Genomic DNA, 21905 nt, shown 5'->3' with positions numbered 1-21905 from the left:
AACCAATAAAATTCAAATGATGAATCAGCCTCTGATTAAATCTGCACCAACGAATATATGTCTGCTTGCTTATAAAAATGGGCAAACAACAAAATTAAAGAATGTGGATGGCATAAACTTTACCAGAACTCTTGCAGTTTCTTGGCTGATAGTAACTTGAATCTTCTTTCCATGAGATCTGGCAATTTAAATAGGCCTACCATTGAACAGCTTCCCTTCATGTATTTGCCTCAGTTTTTGCTTTAATAACACTATTTGTTCGTCTACTTTTCCACATTTCTACATACCAACAAAAAGATAATTGTATTACACTTTGTAGTGCATATGGTAATTCAGAAATTAAGCACTTGTTGCATGTATTTGTTTTCGGTTGATACAACAAAGAAAGTTTATGTATCACATGGCCGTTGAGAATATAATTAAAAAGTAATTGTGTGCTCTCTCTAATAACTTAAGTGTACGCTTTTAGATGAGATGGTCATACACTTCAAAACTTGATAGTAATCACTTCATACTAAATATTCCCTCTATTTATGTCAGGCTAAATGACCTAATAATACTACTTAATACTCTATATTACAAAACATAAGGATATTTTTCCTTATTTACAAAACATACCAACTTAATTACAAAACATAATGGATTTAAAAAAAAACTATAAGCCCATCCTTCCCACCCTTCTCTAATCTGCCGTATCCTAAAAAAAAAAAAAAACAACCGATCCTTCCCTTCGCCTTCTCTCTCACAATTTGCTCAGATCTGCAGGTGTACACAAGACAGTTGAGTTAATTGCCTCTCTAGAAATTCGAAAGAAACAATGAGATCCTTCGAGTTGGTTATTGCTTTATAATTTATTTTTATTTTTTTGGTTGATCAAAATCAGTACCAGGGTGGTACTGCGAGAGTTACAAAGACACAGAGAATTTTACAATTTCTCCATCACATCCTCATGTCACCAAAAAAGTCCAAAAAAGTGTGTCATATCTTCTATCGTATAACCTTGCATCAAAAGTATAAATTTTCTAAGCATCTCGTTAGAGAAGAAATATAGTCTTTCTTTTACTCAAAACTCTTCTGTTTCAATCCACAAAATGCATAATGGGATTGTCTTCCATGGCATCTTCAGTTTTTTATAATTGTATTAAATTTCGTTTGAATTTGAAGCGAGATACAAAATTGAATTAAATTTGTATAAAATGTTGTTTTAGTTCTATTAAATTTCCAAAAACCTAACATGAATTTTATATAAAATTTATACAGTTATATACATATTTCATGCCCTTTTTATACAATTTTCATACATGAAAAATGTGAGAATTCTAAGCTTTGAGCAAGATATACATATTTCATAGTATAATTTTCATACACAAATTTGAGCGAAATTTTTAAGTCTTGAGTGAGATATACATATTTCATATAGTTTTCATACACACAAAATTACTCGAGAAAAATTTTAAGCTTTGAGCGAGATATACACATTTCATACACAAAATTTTCGTATATGTTTTGTAAGAAATCTATTGGTATGTTTTGTAAACTGAAAAGTATCGTCATATTTTGTAAATATACCCTATTCTTACGTATATATAGGTTATTCTCTCTATATAAATTTGTCCCAGAGATGGTCCATTTTCAAAAAGACCACAAGAATATGGAGAATTACTCCGGACAAATAAGATCTTTAGTACTCCCTTTCTTCATGAATGTTGTTAACTCTTGAAGCTTAATAGCTTTGTAAATTCAGGTTATAATTTGTCTTTGCTTCAAGATACTGTCACTTCTTTCAATTCTTTCTTTCAGCCATTCTCTTAGATACTATACCAAGGCAGTAGGTTCCTCCACTTTTTTAGTTTTTCCCGAAACTCAACTAGAAGGCACTTTTAATTTTTGATTGGTGTTTATTTTGGTTTGTTGCTGACCTAAAAACACCTGGTTTATCTACTGGTATTGGCTAGTTGCTCCTGATAGGGAGGGAAATTACTTACTAAGATTTGTATAATGTACAGTATATTGCACTTAAGATTGGGAGCGTGGTAAAAATGGTACTAGCTTGTGTTGAGCTTTTTTTCTTCTTCAAGTAAATAAGAGGAAAGTGTATCTCTAATTGCTATTTACTAGTCCCTCTTCCTTATTTTCTACACTTTCTAGGGGTTGACTTGTCTGGATGTTTGAACCAAGTTGATTGCATATTGGAATTAGGGTTGGGCCAGAGTTGGAAATTGAGTGCGGAAGAGTTGCTAGAAATCGTGTGGAGACTGTCTTAGCTAAACAAAATTGGATAGCAACAAACAGGAAAAATCATAAAATAGCAATTCTAAACAGAGTCCTGCGTTTTCCACACTCAATTTCCAACTCTGATACCAATCACTTTAATGAAAATATACAATCAACTTGGCTGAGAAGTCCAGTCAACACCTAAATAAGGAAAAGGACTGGTAGATAGAAGAATCATTAAACACTTTTTCCCACCAGAAATGACTTTTCTCTTCTTTAATTGAATAAGGAGAAAATGTCTCGTTTCATAATAAATGATGTTTTTAGCTTATGCACTCCTTAAGAAATTGCTTACTTTTAGAAAATTAAAAGTGTTTTCTTAACTTATCCCTAATCAGCCCAATGTCCCAGTGGTAAGGAGTCGTGTTATGCTCTTCAAGATTGCGAGTTTGGTTCCATTCTAGTACACTTTTAAGACTATTTTTCTTTTTTCTTTTTTCTTTTTTTTTGTTAAAAAAAAAACCCTAATCTAGTTTTACCTCTTTCTAAAGTTGCTTCTTTCTCAGAAAAACTAATTTATGATTATGTAAATAAGGATAATTTTGAAAGAATAAGATAAATTTCTTCTTAAAATCTTAAAGCACCATTTCTTACCCTAATTAGTAGACTCTTCTTAACTTGCTCATCTATTTTTTCAGATCCACCCCTCCTACCTCATCTCTCTTCTTGAATGATGAGTAGAGCTGGACATAGCTTGGCCAAAACCAAAATTCAATTTTTTTTTTTTTGAATTTTTTGTTTGAATATTCAAGTTATGGATCGGATTATGAATTTAACTTTTACAAGTTTCGGATTTGGAACTTTGGATTTTCAAATATCCAAAATTCTTATACCTTATTCCAACCCACTAGACATAAGCCCATATACATAATACTAAGTCCAATATCCTACTAAATAGTCTATATACCCTTTTAGGCTAATGAATAGTGCAAACTAAAATGTATTCATTGTAACCGTATTTTCATCGTCGTTAGAGGAGTTGTGACACTAGGTCCTTAAGGAAGGATATTAATTGATGTTAAATTGCATACGATTTATAGAGGTTGAGTAGTGGTTGACTTGATTATGAACTATTAGTAGTATGATCTATATAGACATGATTTTACTTTTTTTAGATTAGGAATTTCCTTGATTGAATAAATATTTTATGTGGATGATTGTGGTGGAAATGAGAAATTATTAAGGCTGCATGAATACTTTATTAGGATGTCCATTTTTGTAAGAAGAAGAAACTTAACTTATAGCCTCAAAACTGGAAACCCGAAATAACCAAACTTAAAGAAAATTGATCTAATCCAAACTTATTTGGATTGGATTTGAATTTAATTCCTTAAATCCGAAAATCAAAAATCCAAATCAAAAGTCTATGCCTGACTTTGATATATATATAGACAAGGCGATGTGACATTAGGGATGAGTGTTCAGGCACTTTGGATAGGGAAGGACAAAGGCTTCTGGGTTTTTATATATTTCGACCCATCTCCTTAGCTCTAATTTCTTCTTGATGGATTGTAAGTTATGTTTCGAAATTGAGATTCTTCCAGCTATAAACCAATGTTCTTTCAACTTAAGAGCATAGATTTCTAACTTTGAAATCAATAACTCCTCCAAGCTCTATTGACACTAAATCCAAAAACTAATCTAAATTGAAAGACACTTTTTAGCTATTACAGATCATGGCCATGGTATCCTTTTAGTTGATGTTGAAGATGAACCTGCATGACAAGGAATGGCAAAGAGTGTGGGGAAGAAGAAAAGGAGGAGAGAGGGTAAGAAATCAAGAGCTGGACACAAAATGGGGTACCAAATGTGTTGGATTTAGTATTTTTGTGAAAAGACCAAAAAAACCTCCTCTATTATTATGTTCTAATAAGCTATCAAAGGTATTTTGGGTAAAACAAAAATGGGTATCTTGTTAACATACTACCTTCATGTAGTATGTTAGCAAGACCCATATATATATATATATACTAGTTTCATTAGGCCCGGACTTACAAAATATAAAAATAATATTTTAAATTAAGAAAAGTATAATTTGTATCACATTTCTTTCATTTCATAATTAATATAATCTAGTGCCACGTTAAACATGTCTTGTTAACAAGTCTTCATAATTATTAACGTTTTTAATCACATGATTGGATAAGTTTAAGTAAAAAATTATTTCTGAGGAAGGAAGTTTAGTTGGAGAATTAGAAAGTACGAAAGGGACACAAGTGATTCACTATTCTGTAAAATAACCTAATTTAAAATTTGTTACTAATTACAACTTGACGAATATCATAAATCGAAAAATATTGGCATTTTTATGAATTTGTGAGCATGTAATGTCTTAGTTATTGATAGAAACAAATTTATTTTCAGTGTTTATTAAGTTTTAATTTCACTAATAATTTCACGTGGAAGAGTTTTTTGCAAAACTCATTTTTTTCATCTTTCAGAATCATATTGTACAACAAAAATTTCGCAATGACTTCAAGTTTATAGTACTATATTTATAACATTGGTTAGATTCTTTACACAAATTAATCTAATAATAATCTTATACGGATATCCATAAATAATAATTAAAGTACATTAATAAAGTTTTCTCTCTGATCCATTTTACTTGTCATGTTTATTGCACGTCCCTTAAAAAAATACTCACTCTATCCCATTTTAATTGTTGTTTTAGTTCTTTTCACGCTCATTAATAAAAATAATAAGTACAAGATATTATTTACTAAGTTGCCGCTGTTTATTAAATGTCTTTTTGAGAATTGAGCAATTTTAAAAGAACTATAAGGATATAGTTGAAAATAATCGCAAAGTTTCATCTTGAAGTTCCAAAGTAATAATTATTTCGGGATAATATCTTTTAGCTAAAATGATATTAGCTAAAATGATTGTTAATTTACGACGGATGAAATATTGACTTAGTTACCTTATATATTATTTACTCTCAATTAATATTACACTTTCTTTCACCATATTAACGGTCTCCATATTTATCAACATAAGGTTAAAAGTAAAAATAATAATTAATTCTATAGTGATTTTTCAAAATAAAAGGCATTCTAGATCAATTATTTGAATAACTATAACAAGTAAAATAGACCAAAAAGAGTAAATGATTTTTAAAACTATACCTGAAAATCATTTTAAAACCAATCTTTATAAACACGTAGGAGCTCGTTAAAGAAGCAAAGCCCAAAATATATGACCTAAATAACGTAAAAGCTAATTCAATGAGAGGGGCCCATGCGGGTTTGATTCTAAGAGGAAAGGAGGAAGACAAAATGGAAGTATGGAGGAAAAGTCAGCACTAACAAACGTGTAGGCTAGCTGATTCTCATCATCGAAGAACTGAAATTACTATTTTGACCCTGTGAGGACTACAAAATTTTTGTATTCTCTCTTATGTAAAGTAGTAATATAGATTTTGTGGTGATTTAACTTGAATGAAACCTTCAATTAGCTGATCGTTGAACAAGACTTTTGGCTATATAGTAAAACTAAGAGAGTATTTTAACTTTGAATGAAAGTTAAAAATTTCAAATATAGAAAAGTGAATTTTTTTCAACGGACTAAAAATGAAAAGGAGAAACAAATAATTTTCTAGTGTTCAGTGACTTCACATAATTTAAAGAAAAAAAAAAAGACTTCACGTAATGGAATTAATGCAGGGCACTTCTCTGTCTAATGCAAGTACAGCTCCCGTAAATAAGACTGGCAAAAAAATAAAATTATTTTCAATTCCTTTTTTCATGTCTTTATCTATTTGTTTCCTATTCTCGAATTCTTAATTTATAGGCAAGTTCTTGGAAATAATAAGATGACCCTTGCAGTTGATGATAATTATAAACAAAGTTGACAAAAGCAATCAAAAATGAAATTGATGGTAGCAAAATAATCCTTTTTTATCAATAATTAATCAAAAACTGGAGATGGATTTTGCAATTGATCAGTGAACATGCTCTCTATTACCTAATCAAATTTAAATTTATAAGTGGCTATGCTAAAATTGGAACTCAATCCTATGTATTTGTTGCATTTTAAATTGTGCTGCTTGTTTTTGGATTGAAGAACCTGAAGTGTTGCCCCTTTTTTGACCTTACTTTTTAAAAATACTGAATTAAAAAATCTTGAAAATCGATTATTAATACTTGAAAGTGACAAATTAACATGGTAGGAACGTAATTGAATTTAGTCCACCGCCAGTGGTGGATTTTTGGACTAAATCATCATTGATTTTTACAGGGTGAATTGGGGGAGATGATACTCATAAATCGAGGTTCCGTTTGTGTGTTACATTTATATATTGAATTCGAAAAGTTTTGGCTTTTAGGTAATTATGGGTACAATATTTTAGTACGGGTAAAATTGTCATATTGTAATTTATTGACATTAATAATAAAATAAATAAAAGAATTGTTACAAAAAAAAAACAAGGGAGATAAGCATAAAATTGTAAACCACAAGGAAGGTAAGCATCGTTAAATGTAAACCCGAGGGGGAGGGCGGCATTACTACCCCTAAAATTTTAAGAAAAATTTGATATAAGAAAACTAGCTATTACCCTTAAAATTACCTGCTTTTCTTAAAAAAAAAAAAAAAAAAAAAAAAAAGAACGTGCATCGCGCATTCTACATGCATGGACCAGTGTCGGTGATACATATTATTGAATCGCACTTGTGTTTTGAAGTTTCTATACGAGTGCAATTATTTTTTGGTACATAGTAGCTGAATTTTGAATATGCAAAGACGATAAGTTTAATTAAATTAATTTTATAATATTCGTCATTATATATATGAACCGTAAAATCGATCGAACCAATAATAATATTTATATTCATCGTTTAAACAAATGTTACATCAATTTGAAAGTTAAGGTATAATTTGTTACAGCCATATACTTTTATTGATTGATGTGGTACACTAGGGGCGGAGCTAGGGCCAAAAATTACATTGGATATACATGGTTAAAATTATTTTTTATGTATATATAGTAGATGTTGAACCCTTTGACTTCTTCGTGTGTTTACTTCTTTAAATTTTTGAACCCCTTGGTAGAAATTCTGGCTCCGCCACAACCTGCATCATACGTATACTAAAACTAGTAGCGTAAGAAATAATTGGGATGGGAGCAGTAGTGATTGTTACATTGATCCTTCAGGTCTTCTTTGGTCTACTGCTGCTACTAAAGTCTCCACACACTTTCTCCTTAGTAAAGAAGGGTCATAATCAGTTCTCCTAAATGAATTGTAACCATTAAACGCTTGAGGAAGAAAAAAATCGTTTTTTGGAAAAGTATTTCTCTAATTGTAATTCTCACTAGTCCTTTCCCTTATTTTTGGCCAACTTACTTGGGGTGGACTTGACTTGGTGTCTGGACCAATACTCATATTAAAAGCTAGAAATTGAGAGTCGAGCAAATGGAAATTGGAAGAAAATCTTGGGCTTCAAACTGTAGGGTTTTTTCATTTTTTTATTTCAATTTTCTTTTTTCATTTCACATCAAAATTATTTTAAATTTACATCATTATGTACAACATCTCATTTCCAAATCAAACCTTATACCCCTATATGATGGAAATTATCCACAATAACTAGATTTCTCTTATTTTCCCAGTTGCATTTTCATCACGAACAAACATCAAACTTTTCCACTAAATCTCCAAATACAACAACAACAAAAACATAAAATCCACAAAGTAGATCTGAGGAGGGTAAAGTGTACGCAGACCTTACCCCTACCTTGAGAGGTTGAGAGACTGTTTCTGGTAGACCCTCGCACAAGGAGCCACTGAATCTCCAAATATGCCTTCAATTCTTGCAAACTAGATGCCAATGGATATCTTAAATTCTGAAATATCAGCTCATCCTCATCAGTTCCGAGGAGAAAAAAATTGGTGTATTTGAAAACTCAATTGAATTAAGATTTATTGAATCTTAGGTGAAAACACCTGGGCAATGGAAGTGGTTTGTGCAAATCCTCCAAATTTAGTAGTTTTAAATACTGAATCTGTTTGATAATTGGATAAGAATTTAGTATAGAATTAAATTAATTAGTTAGACTTTCAGACTAGACTTGCTTGATGACTTGTTGATGTTTACCGAGGTTTGTGAGTGCGGGCAAAGACGAATTCAGAATTTGAAGTTTTGTGTTTTTATAGAGATTTTAAGTCAGTACTATACAATATTTACAAGTATTTTATGAATATGTTTAATTTATATACTATGTATGAATAAAAATTACTAAATTTTCGTGAACACGGCTAACACACTGTATGCGTGAAGAAAGATCCAAAGTTGGAAAAAAAATGAAGTGCGTGGGTGTGGGGTGGAATAGAGAAGAAGCTGACGAGATCTGGACCATGTATACTATTATCCCACTTCTTTTTGTGAACAGAAAATATATTACTAGAAAATGAAATAAATACAAGTTACAAATTATTCATGTAAAAAGTATTTTATTAATATAAAAACGAATCAGTAACCGTTAAAAGGGTAAAACTTACCTAAACCGAGTGTTTACACCAAACTAATGGATGTATGACATGTGTTTCAATATATAAGACTCTCAGTTATATAACCATGATTAATTAATGTATATATTCACTTCATTAATCACTTAACCATGATAAATTACATTGATTTTAAGTTAGTACTATACAATATTTATAAGTATTTAATGAATATGTTTAATTTATATACTAGCTATGAATAAAAATTACTAAATTTTGGTGAACATGGCTAACAGTCTAACACACTGTATGCGTGAAGAAAGATCTAAGGTTGAAGAAAAAAAAAACGAAGTGCGTGGGTGTGGGGTGGAACAGAGAAGAAGATTACGAGATCTGGACCATGTATACTATTATCCCACTTCTTTTTGTGAACAGAAAATATATTGCTAGAAAATGAAATAAATACAAGTTACAAATTATTCATGTAAAAAGTATTTTATTAATATAGAAAACGAATCCAGCCGTTAAAAGGGTAAAAACTTACCTAAACCAAGTGTTTACACCAAACTAATGGATGTATGACATGTGTTTCAATATATAAGACTCTCAGTTATATAACCATGATTAATTAATGTATATATTCACTTCATTAATCACTTAACCATGATAAATTACATTGATTTTATGTAAATACACGATCTGACCGGTAAGAATTTACTCATTAATAGTTCTTTCATCAACGTGACATTAAGCGAAAGGGCCGTGAAAGTACTGGAGCAGACATTATTGGAGCTGAGGCTATCATAATTCTATTTGGAAGATGTATAAAGAGAACTATATTTCCAGAAGAAACATATTGCTTCTAATTAATCGGTAATTGTCTTGACCAAAAAAAAAAAAAAAAGGTAACTGCTGTAGCACCTAATGATTTTTCAATAAATGGAAAAGAAAAGCAAAAATGATTTAGGAATTCTATTACTTTGAAATAAAACAATTGAAAATAGAAAAAGAAACAGAGTTACGGCAAATACAGATTGGACAGAACAGTGAAGTGGATAACATTAGTCATTAGGAAACACATTCATTTGGAGAAGAAAATAAAAAAATTAGTATATTCATAGGTTGGCCGGTAGAATGAAGAGAAGTAATCCTGTATAAAACTCATCATAGCCTATAAATTATGAAGAAATTTAGGTACTATTCTATGCGAGGTAGAATATGAAACATTAAGAATATATATCATATCGTATAAGACTAAAATTGGGAAGCTCCTTCTTTGAAAATTGAATTACAATTTTGCCTTGCACTAATTAACTATCTAATTAAAGATTAATATTTTAATTACATAATGACTAGATGTCCAACAGCTACACTTTAATTTACATTAAGATTTTTTCCTCCCATCTTCCACGTAATAATAGTCATATATTAATTTGTCTTTAAATTTACATTTAAGTTTTTACCCTTACATTTCCATGTGGTAATAATCAGATTCGAATTCTTTAATAACCGTTTTGAGTTACATGTTTTATCCTTGAAACAGAAAAGAAACTGACATTTAGCTATACACCTTCATAATTATGTATTTATGAGCATACATCAGTTTTGTTTCTTTCTGCTTCAATGATAATAGGAAAAAATTTGCAATCTTTTTACATTCTATATCACTATAGAACATGCACATTAAACTGTTTAATTACTCAGTCAGCAACAAATCACAGGTTAGCTCTTTTGATTTTTTTATTTTTTTATTTTAATGATTTCTCCTCTTCTACTATTGTGTACTTAATAAAATATCTCCATTTTCACCGGAACTAGCACAGATGTATCTTATACTTCCTCCCCGTAACTGTTCTTTTATTTATTGTTTATCTTGGTACTTGCTCAAAAATTTTGTAGAGAAATGGAGTTCAAACCCAAGTGGGTGATTCAAGTTCTTGTTTATTTGATCTTTGTGAAGCCTATCCTGAAGTTTGGTGCAATTCCATAGAGATTACATTGGGTTTTATATTTAGGAGAATTTTTGTCCAACATTAGTTACTTACTAGAAATTGGGTATAGGATAGAAAAAATTAAAACTGGAGCATGAGTAGGATTTTCTCATGCCAATCTAATAAGGTTACTGATCAGCACGAATAAGTGAGATAATCAATTGGGTGTATCACTTTTGGTTTGAATATTTTTTGAAGCGTCCAGTATTGATGAATGATTGTATGAAATTATATATATGACTCTAATATCATGTGGAGGTCTTGCCGAAGAAAAATGCTTGTATATAGCTTTTACCGTGTTGTAATACACGAAATTGTTACAAATTTACCACTTGGGAAGAAATTAACTGCCTATCCTTGGGATGAGAATAATATGTGTTACAAAAATTTACATTATCCTAATTAACATGATGAGAAAATTCTAATCAGATGAGATACCTAAGATTGGAGGCGTCCTAAAAATGGTACTCCCTCTGTCCCAATTTATGTGACACCATTTTTTTTTCCGTAAAAAAGTTAACGTTATATTTCTATATTTAGAAATAATATAACTTTATGAGATGTTTACAGCAACACATTTATATAAGACTTGTTTTGGACCACACATTTTAAAAGTCTATCTTTTTTTCTTAAATTTCGTGTCAAATCCAATAATGCCACATAAATTGAGACGCATGAAGTAGCTTTTTTCTTCTTCACATGTGAAGAAGATAAAAGTGGTTTTTGGTGGAAAATTGTTTCTCTATTAATCATTCATCAGTATTTTCTAGGGCTGGGCGTTCGGTATTCGGTTCGGTATTTTTAAAGTTCGGGTTAATTCAAGTATTCGGTAATTGAAAGTATATACCAAATACCGAACTTTCAAACTTCGGTTCTAAGAATTCGGGAATCGGTAAATCAAATTTCGGTTCGATACGGTATTCGGTAATACCATTTTTTTGCAGAAAGCGCATTGGCAACCAAATAAGATCCGCTTAAATAAGACTGCGAAGTGAAAATTGGACATCAAATTGATTTAAGGCTTCAACAGTCCATAAACCAACAATAGCTTCAACATTATTTCTAGCTTTCTTTCCACAAGATTGGACATCAAATTGATTTAAGGCTGAAACAATTTGATCAATGATAAATATTTGACACATAGAAGGTATTGTAGAAGTGAAATGAAATGACAATATATTATGCTTTATAAAGAATTCCAGGAACTTGAAAAGATTGTGAAACAAATGGACTTGAAAATGTTTAAAATACTTGACTTGAAATGTTTGGCAGAATTTGGACTATCGGACCTGAAATGTTTTAGCCCTTTACTCCTTTAAATTATGTACACATATTGGTATTAATTTCGATATTCGGTATTTACCGAATACCGAACGGTATAATTGTAAATACCGAATACCGAAACCGAATTATTAAATTTTATATTTTAGTACCGAATACCGAATACCGAAATACCGAAATAGCCGGTTCGGCTCGGTAATTCGGCTTTCGGTATTTTATGCCCAACCCTAGTATTTTCCCTTCTTTTTGAACACTTAATAGGGGGTTGACTTGACTGGACGTCTGAACCTATTTGGTTGCATAGTTGCATCAAAGGCCCAAAGCTGGAAAATGAGGTTCCCTGTCAGTCAAAAAGAATGAAAGACTCAAGTATGACTCAAAAGTCAATTCTGTCCTGCTTCTAAATTCTAATGCTAAGGAGTTTCTCTACACGTTTTTCAGTGTACTACTCAAACTGAAAGGTTGTATATGAAAAATATTAAAGGTGAAAGATAATATTAATTTATAGTGTAAAAGATAAAAAGATATTTAAACATAAATCTCTATGATAAATAGGAGTATTAATAATTACTAACTTTACAACAAAAATAATTTAAATCCTTAATTTATACATGAACGGGCTTCTTACTAATCTATATATAATATAAAGCTAGGTATAGACAAGGTGTTGTTACACCTCTCTATAGCCTTTAGTAAAATTATCTTTTTGTTTTATTGTTCCATGTGTAACTTTTTGTTTATAAGTTTGTTTCATTTTTAATGTTTCATAATTCATATATATAATATTTTTGGTATATTAGTTTTGGAAGATGTTTTAGATTAATAAATGCAATTTCATAATCAAATAAAAACCTAAAATAAAGGTATAGACATTAGTCTGCACATTTAATCTAAAATAATACTCTCCCGTTTCATTTTATGTGAAGGTATTACTGTTTGGGAAGTCAAACAATATTTTTTACGAAAAAGGTCCAAAAATGCCCTTGGACTATCAAAAAAGGTTTAAAAATACCCTTCATCCATCTATTGAGCTAAAAATACCCTTCATCCACCTATTTTGGCTCACTTATGCCGTTAAATTCAACAACCCTCTTCTTTTTGTTATTATTTATTACGTGGTGCCTCCTTATTGATTGAAAATAAACACCCCCCACTCCCCCACAACCTCCAACCAGATCTTTTGCTTTGACCCCACCCATGACCCAGACCCAAGTGCCATTTAAAAGAAAAAACATCGCTACACCCAAATTCCCATTTAGTTCTTCTTTTAATTCGAATCAACCCTTGATGGAGGTACCCGGAATTTTCTATATTATATTATTGCACACTCTCTTAAACTTTATGTCCGTATACTTGCTAATTACACCCAATAACGTGGGATACATAGTCTCACGCATCACCAAATTTGAAATAAAAAGGGTAAGATAAGATGAATGCAGCTAAGACATGTTGTGTATGTGGACGGTGCCAACCTAAAATTGATATATAGCATTCTTGGAATATCAATTGGGCGTAGCGGTGTGCGGGTGTTTTTCTTTAAATGGGACTTGGGTCTGGGTCATGCATCATGGATCGGGTCAAAGCAAAAGATCTGGCTGCGCGTGGGTGGGTATTTTCAACCAATAAGGAGGCGCCATGTAATAAATAATAATAAAAATAATAACAAGAAGAGTTTTGTTAAGTTTAAGGGCATAAGTAAGCAAAATAGGTGGATGGACGGTATTTTTAGCCTAATAGATGGATGAAGGGTATTTTTAAACCTTTTTGAATAGTCCCAAGACATATTGGACCTTTTCCGCATTTTTTATGCTACAATTTTCTCAAACTTGTATTAAAAGATATATGCGCATATATACACACACACACTAGTCTCTATAAATGTGCAGTTGCACGTTATTCCCACACAATCTCGATCATATCCGTCCCAATTTATGTTGGGTCTTTGACTTGACATGGAGTTTAAGAAAGAAATGTAGACTTTTGAAACTTGTGGTAAAAAATGAGACGTGATAGATATTTGTTTAGCTGTAAATCATTTCATTAAGAGTAAAATGGGTACTTTAAGTTAAATTGTTACTAAATATAGAAAATGTCATTCTTTTTTAGAATAACTTAAAAAGAAAGAGTGTCATATAAATGAGACGGATGAAATATTAGATAATAATATTTATAATTATGTACATTTATTTTACTAAAAAGGGCCAAATATACCTTTGTTCAATTAGAAATAGTTTAAATATACCCTCATTGTCACGCCCCGAACCATGGCCTGGGTGTAACACGGCACTCGGTGATTGACTGCATGTGACCGAGCGAACCACATGGCTTGCTGAATCATCATGAGGCATACATGAGCGAAAATATAACGTGAAGTGTATGATGAGCTTTTATAAAACATAGTAAGTCATACTATTAAACATAAGTACTTGATTAAGTTATGAATGCGGACAATATCATAAATGAGCCAAACCGGCTAACCAACTCTGGAAGTCTAACATGACACTTGTCTTGTCTATGAAACCTCTAACATGAGTCTGAAACACGTAGCGTACTTGCCGGGACAAGGCCCCAAAGATACCTTTAGATGCAAAACTAAATAAAGAAAGACAATGCCTAGACCCCGAATGAGACGTGGGCTCACCAATGTTCGGTACGTGCGCATCCTAACGAGCAGAGGCGTCGTCCCCGTAAATCCGTACCTGCATCGTGAAATGCAGGCCCCCGGGCAATAAAAGGGGACGTCAACACATTGAATGTACTGGTATGTAAAGCAATTGAAAGAAATAACATGGGACATGGAATAACATGATAAGAACTGAAACTGAAAACCTGGACATGAACATGAGCATGAGCATGGGTACACATATAGATATAACATAAGTAAAACATGATAAGTAGGGAGAGCATTTCATAAACCGATAACATGACATCACCACGTGGTTACGTGGAGTCTGGTACCTCGCCGGACCAGCAGAGCCCCCATGCCTTGCCAGGGTATAAGGTGGTAACGTGCCCGATGGATCCATTCGTTGTAAAATTAAGGAATCGTCCCTAATCCGGGCGAGCGATCCTTGTCCTACGGTGGCTACGTAGTTTCAGGCTATCTGAGCCTTCTCGGTAACTTGTGCAACTCCCAAAAACATGAACATGATATAATTGGCTAAGAAGCCCATGATTTTCATGAATTAACTTGTACTTGACTTGTAATCATGATTTCACGAAATAACTTGTAAACATGGTTTCATGAAATAACTTGTATTTAGCATGTACAGCTTGTGTCATGGCATGAAAGTAATTATATAATATAGTTGCATGAAAACTTGTAGACATGTAGGATATTCATGAAATAATCATTTTTAGTTAAAAACATGCATGCAAGAACCCATGGAATACAAGATATGGATTTTCATGGATTACTGATCGATTCTTAATAATCATACGGAGTTATTAAGAACACAATGATAGAATAATAGCAATTCATACATAATCTATTCATGGACATGGACCTAGGGTTGTCATGAACATGGTGTAGAAACCCTAGTTTTAGTAGAGAATCATAATTTATGGATTATGAGGCGTGGGAAAGAACAATGATGTTCCCACACATAGATAGTAACTTTACATACCTGGTAATGCTCCAAACTTGAATTAAAGATTTTAACTTTGAAGAAGATTTCCAAAATCTTGAATTCTTGAACCTTGAGATGGGTTTTCTTGAAAATCCTAGTTTAGGAACAATGATTTCTTGCTTAGATTGTTAGAGTATATGTTAGAATTGAGTTGGTAGGGTTTGGATTGACTTACCTTGATGTTTTGGATTGTTGCTAGGGCTTGGAATTGTGAATAATGAAATAAAAGAACTCGAAGGCTTGAATTTATACAAAAGTGAGTCTATGAAAGTTATACGGACATATTATACGGTTCGTATAAAGTTATACGGCCCATATAATATGACCATATTTTATCATGGCTGAAAACAAAACGTCGATTTGAAGTTTCATGAAGTACGGACGAGTTATACGGTCCGTATAAAATTATATGGGCCGAAATAACAAGTTCGTATAACATGACCGAGCCGAACGGACTCATATATATATATATATATATATATATATATATATATATATATATAAATGGCCATAAATTTTATATATATATATGTATATTGACCCCATAATATACTGTTGAAAGGTATTTCAAAGGGATACAACTTTCATTTTGGAAGTTTTCCCAAATTCCAAATTAATAAAGGGGTTATGATCGTTGGAAGTAAAACCTTCTACAAACTCACTTGCAAACACGCCCGTGGAGTGGCTTCCAACTTTGGCTTTGCCCAAAGACATTTCTTATGACTTGATTAGTTTTCAAAACACTTCCTATAACCCTCATATTGGTTCCATTATATTATCATCTTATGAGTCAAACCTTCGCCCGAAGCTACGAGGTGTTACAATATCTCCCCCTAATGGGATCATTCGTCCTCAAATGACGGGTCATGGTTAAGTATAATATGGCCGGGACATGGCTTGACTACATGAACACGAAGGAAGCATGACATGAAACGTGGAGACTGAACTAACATGACATGGTTACATGGACATGTGAATACTGATACATGGAACATAGGCACCAGATACATGACATGAGCGTGAAACAAGAGACATAACATGACATGGGCTATGGAAAGTTACCTCGAGAGTTCTCATCGCTTGCTCTTCAAACAAAAAATGGTACTAAATTGGATTTCATATCCTCCCGGTTTTTTTAGAACTTCCCATGTAGCTTCCTCAACTTGCCGACTCCTCCACGTGACTTTCATCGAGGGGGGGGCTTTCCTTAGTTCTTAACTTGCGAACCTAACGATCAAGAATGGCTACGGGATCTCTGACATAGGTCAAACCATCCTTAACCGTTATGGAAAGCATCGGAAGGCAGGAACAACCAACGACGGTCTCTTACACACTTCCTCAACATGGACACATGAAACACGATCAAGAATGGATGTAGCGAGGCTATCAAATCATATGTGGCAACTCAAGTTCATAAACTACTAGACTGACCTTTCGCAGAATTTTGTAAGGTCCAATATATCCGGGACCGAGTTTCCTTTCTTGCCAAATCTCATAACACCCTTCATGAAGTAGACTTAAGGAACACCCAATCATCAACCGAAAATTCTAAGTCCCTTCGCCTCGACATCCGTGCAAGATTTTGGCGACTACGAGTCATTTTCAAACGCTCCGTATTAACTTAACTTTCTCCATATTCCGGTAAACCAAACCGTCCCTAACAACTCGCTTCACCAACTTCGAACCAACCAATTGGTGATCTACACCTTCGCCCATACAAGAGCTTCAAACGGTGCCATCCCAATGCTAGCATGATAAGCTATTATAGGAAAACTCGATGAGAGGTAAGTTGGTCATCCCAATTACCCTTGAAATCTAGGATACATACTCAATATGTCCTCGAGGTCCCCGAATAACGTGTTCTCGCCCGGTTATCTATTCGTGGATGAAAAGGCCGGCCGAGGTTCACTTTGGTACCCAATACTTTACGAAAGGATTTCTAGAAGTTTCTCGTCGTGAACCGAGCATCACGATCCGAAATAATAGACAATCTGGGTCCTATGCAATCTCGACAATTTCATTAACATATAACTTGGCGTAATCTCTCACCGAATTCCGTGGTCTTGATCGGCAAAAGTGCCCGACTTAGTAAGCCGGTCAACGATCACCCAAACAGTCATGTCTCCTAGCCGAACAAGGTAGACTCGATACAAAATCCATATTGATCATTTCTCATTTCCGGACAGCATATCAATATTCCCCCCGAGCCAAGCCACCAAAAGCTCGGTGTTCTCGTCTACTTCACTTGCCGACAATTTGGACATTTAGCTACAAAATCTGCCACATTCTTTTTCATATTGTTCCACCAATAAATCTCCTTAAGATCATGATACATCTTAGTGGAACCTGGGTGAATGGAATACCTGGAATTGTGAGCTTCTGACATGATTCGCTCTCTGAGCCCATCTACATCTGGATTACACAATCTTACTCGGTACCTCAAGGTACCATCATCTCCCCCTTGTTTGAAAGCTGTCATCTTATGCTTGTGAATCCCCTCTTTCATCTGCAACAAGTAAGGATCATTAAACTATTTCTCCTTGACTTCAACCACTAAAGAGGAAAGGGCTCTATTCTCGAACAACACACCACCATCCTTGGAGTCCAAAGTCTTAACTCCAAGACTAGCCAAACGTGTAGAACTTCCCTGGTCATAACTCTCTTATCTCGCATCAATGTGGGCTAAACTCCCCCATGGAACGCCGACTAAGCAGCATCGCCTATAACATTCGCTTTCCCGGATGATAAAGAATATCCACATCATAATCCTTAAGTAATTCGAGCCATCTCCTTTGCCTAAGATTCGGCTTTGCTTGTCAAGATATACCGCAAAGCTTTCATGATTTGTGAAAATATCAACATGCACTCCATACAAATAATGACGCCATATCTTAAGTGCAAAAACTACAAACCGTTAACCTAGGTCATGAGTCGGATAATTCTTTTCGTGAACCTTGAGCTGACGAGATGCATAAGCTACAACCTTACCATGCTGCATTAAGACACATCCGAGACCAACTCCCGAAGCATCACAATAAACCACGAACCCTTCAGTTCCCTCTGGCAGCGTCAAAACTGGAGCAGAAGTCAATCTCTTCAAAGCTTCGCTCACAAACATCCGAATTATCGGAACTTAACTTTCTTCTCGAATCAACTTAGTCAACGGAGCGAGAGAAGAAAAAATCCTTCTACAAAGCGCCGATAATAGCACATTTCGGCACCAAAAACTTCTTATATTAAAAGCGAGGTGGGTCTGGGCCAACTCCTTACGACATCAATCTTCTGAGAATCAACTTTAACACTTTCACCTGAGATCACATGGCCTAAGAACGCCACTGATTTAAGCCAAAACTCACACTTTGAGAACTTTGCAAAAAGTTCGCGATCTTTAAGAGTCTGTAACACTATTCTGAGATGTTCTGCATGATCAGCCTCATTATGGGAATACACCAAAATATCATCAATAAAGAAAATGACGAATAAGTCGAGATAAGGCTTACACCCGTTCATAAGATCCATGAAAAGTACCGGCGCATTTGTCAACCCAAAATGACATAACAAGAAATTCAAAATGGCCATAACGGTTCGGGAAAACTGTCTTAAGGAATATCAACTTCCTTAATCTTTAACCGATGATAGCCCGATCCGAGGTCAATCTTGAATAACATTTGGCACCTTGAAGTTGGTCAAATAAATCATCTATTCTAGTGAAGAGGGGTATTTGTTCTTATTAGCGACTTGTTCAACCGACAGTCATATACACATATGAGAACAACTTTTTTTCCGAAAAATAAGATTGGCGCACCCAACGCGAAACATCGGCCTAATAAACCCTTTGTCAAAAGATCATTCCACCGGGCTTTTAACTTTTTTAACTTCCGCCGGGAGCCATTCGCATTGCATAAGGATACTACAAGATTCGGGAAATGAGATCAATTCCAAGTTCAATCTCCCCGTCGTAGTGGACTCCGAGAAGATCTTCGAGAAAGACCTCCGAAAAATTCATTTACGAATCGGGGATGGACTAGAGAGTCGAGTTCGGGCATTTGAATCTTAACTTGAACTGTGTGGTAGATATAACCTTTGGAAATCATTTTTTCCGTTTTTAAGTAAGAAATAAATCTACCCCTCGGGTACCATAAATTACCCTCCCCATTCTATGACCGGCTCATTAGAAAACCCGAATCTACCACCTTAGTTCTACAACCCACCGTGGTACAATATGAAGCTAACTAATCCATACCCATGATCACATCAAAGTCTACCATTTCTAATTCCGCTAAATCACGCACACAGCGGTTCGCGGTGATAGACTAAAAACTGGCAACCCCCGTCAGAATACGTCTAGCTATGACATCGATTCCCCAACTAGGTGGACACCCCTCAAAGGGTTCATACAATTTTTTTGGTTCAATACCAAACTTTTTAGCAACAAAAGTGGGTTACATGGGTGCGGGATCCTCGGGTCAATAAGTGGCATATACTTCAAAAGTGAAATCGTGTAACATCTCGCTCTAGTATCTATATCCCGACGACCTCGTCAATGCATACAAACGGCTCGACCACCGCCCGTATTGCCGGACTTGTACCGTGCCACGCCCGCGCCGGGCCCGTCCGGTCAGGACGAGAAGTCGCTCGAAGTGGACCGCGTCACATTACCCGCACTCGTCCGGCCGAGCTGGGACGTCTTTCCGAAACGGCCCTTCCGACCACATCTGTGCTAGGCATCAGCACCACACGATATTCACCGAGTGTCTCTTGTCACACTCGTCGTATATCGGACGGGTATAAGTCGACCGACCCACACTAGCTCGAGAGCAAGAACTTGACGACTCGAAATTTCGTCTTCTTATCATTACTGTGAACTGGGGACCGGGGCACTGGCCGCTGGGGACTCCGAGCGGTGTCCCGCTAACCCGTTCTTAAAGAATTTCCTCGTTTCCGTTCCCGCCGAACTATCCGGCACTTCGATCCTCTGCTCAATTCCTTGTCTCAATTTGGGTCCCCGCAAGGCTTCCTCCTCCTTTAGCCTTGTCTCATTACCTCCGTACGAAAGCAACCATCTTCGGGGAGAGACGGTCATTCCCCCATTCGAAGGCAGTTAATGTTAGCCCCATCATACAAACGGGAATCAAGTCCTCCAACAAACTCCTCCCCTCGCTTCCTCATATCCGCAACATACGTGGGAGTTTAGAAGCCAAACCGACAAATTCTAAATAGTAGTCCCGAATCGACCTCGCCATTCGCTAAGCTTCAAAATTGCTCGCCCTTAGCCTTCCCCGACTTCTATTGGTACGAAGTGATCCAGAACGCGCGTAAATTCATCCTACGTAGCGTCGTACGCATCCTCACCCGCAGATAATTCCCAAGATTCATACCAAGTGTTAGCAATGCTCGGAATTACGAGCTCCAAAAGTAGTCGCTTCAATTTTCTAAGAATCGCCATTATCCCGAAGATCTTTTCGGAGAGCATCAACGTAGTCCCGAGGTCCTCATCTTTCTTTGTCCCCACAAAGACTGGGATCCATCCCCCGAGAAAGTCCTTAGTCTTTGTAGCCACTCTCCATTACCTCCCGAACTTGACCCGCATTCTCGACGTTAGCCCGAGCCGCTACCAATGGTGGTGAGCATATTGATAGCATTCCTAACATCCCCATCCGAATCACCGAGTGTGTAACTACAGTGAGCTCTGGCTGGGGCGGGCCGTTCGAGCCTGGAATGCTTTCTTTCGCAAGTTGCTCAGCAGCTCCTCGTCGGCGGTCGTGGCCTTTTCGGTGTATTTTTTTTTTTTTTTTGGCAGAATTTTCCGAAAAATACGTACACGCACGAATTAGAAAGGCATCCCCCGAAAGTGTCGCTCTAACCGCACGATCTGTGAGTACGAAGGAAGTGAGACAATCCTAAAATGCCTGTGATCAATCGTTTATATGTAATGGGGCCCTCACACATATAAAAGCGACTCCCACGGGACACGGCGTTTACACTTAAAGACACTTCGAATCCCAGCTTCCGATACCAAGTTTTCTTGCCACGCTCGAACCAATAAAACATCTGCCGTGCGCAATGATATTTTTGATTGCTTTAAAGGTTTTTTCTGCTGATTTTTTTAAATAAATAAATAACAACAATTGTCACATGACCATTCAATCAATTGTATTCATTTCTATTGCTTCAAGGTTAATACGCTGAATTGCTTCAATGGTGTTAGAACAACAATGGAGTAGAAATTGACTATCAATGAAAACAAGAAACATGGATTCCCTTTTTTTTTTAAAAAGGTCATC

The 21905-nt window shown here is 34.9% G+C and overlaps 1 pseudogene; it reads right to left on the bottom strand.

The window, feature by feature from the left end:
* LOC132049041 (protein SULFUR DEFICIENCY-INDUCED 1-like) overlaps window positions 1-21905 on the bottom strand; it is an 86369-nt pseudogene that overhangs the window by 1041 nt on the left and 63423 nt on the right.

This window comes from Lycium ferocissimum, chromosome 3, assembly GCF_029784015.1.
Source record: "Lycium ferocissimum isolate CSIRO_LF1 chromosome 3, AGI_CSIRO_Lferr_CH_V1, whole genome shotgun sequence".
NCBI classification, from domain to species: domain Eukaryota; kingdom Viridiplantae; phylum Streptophyta; class Magnoliopsida; order Solanales; family Solanaceae; genus Lycium; species Lycium ferocissimum.
Note: the sequence above shows the minus strand (reverse complement) of the source record. Positions and strands in the feature narration are given on the sequence as shown.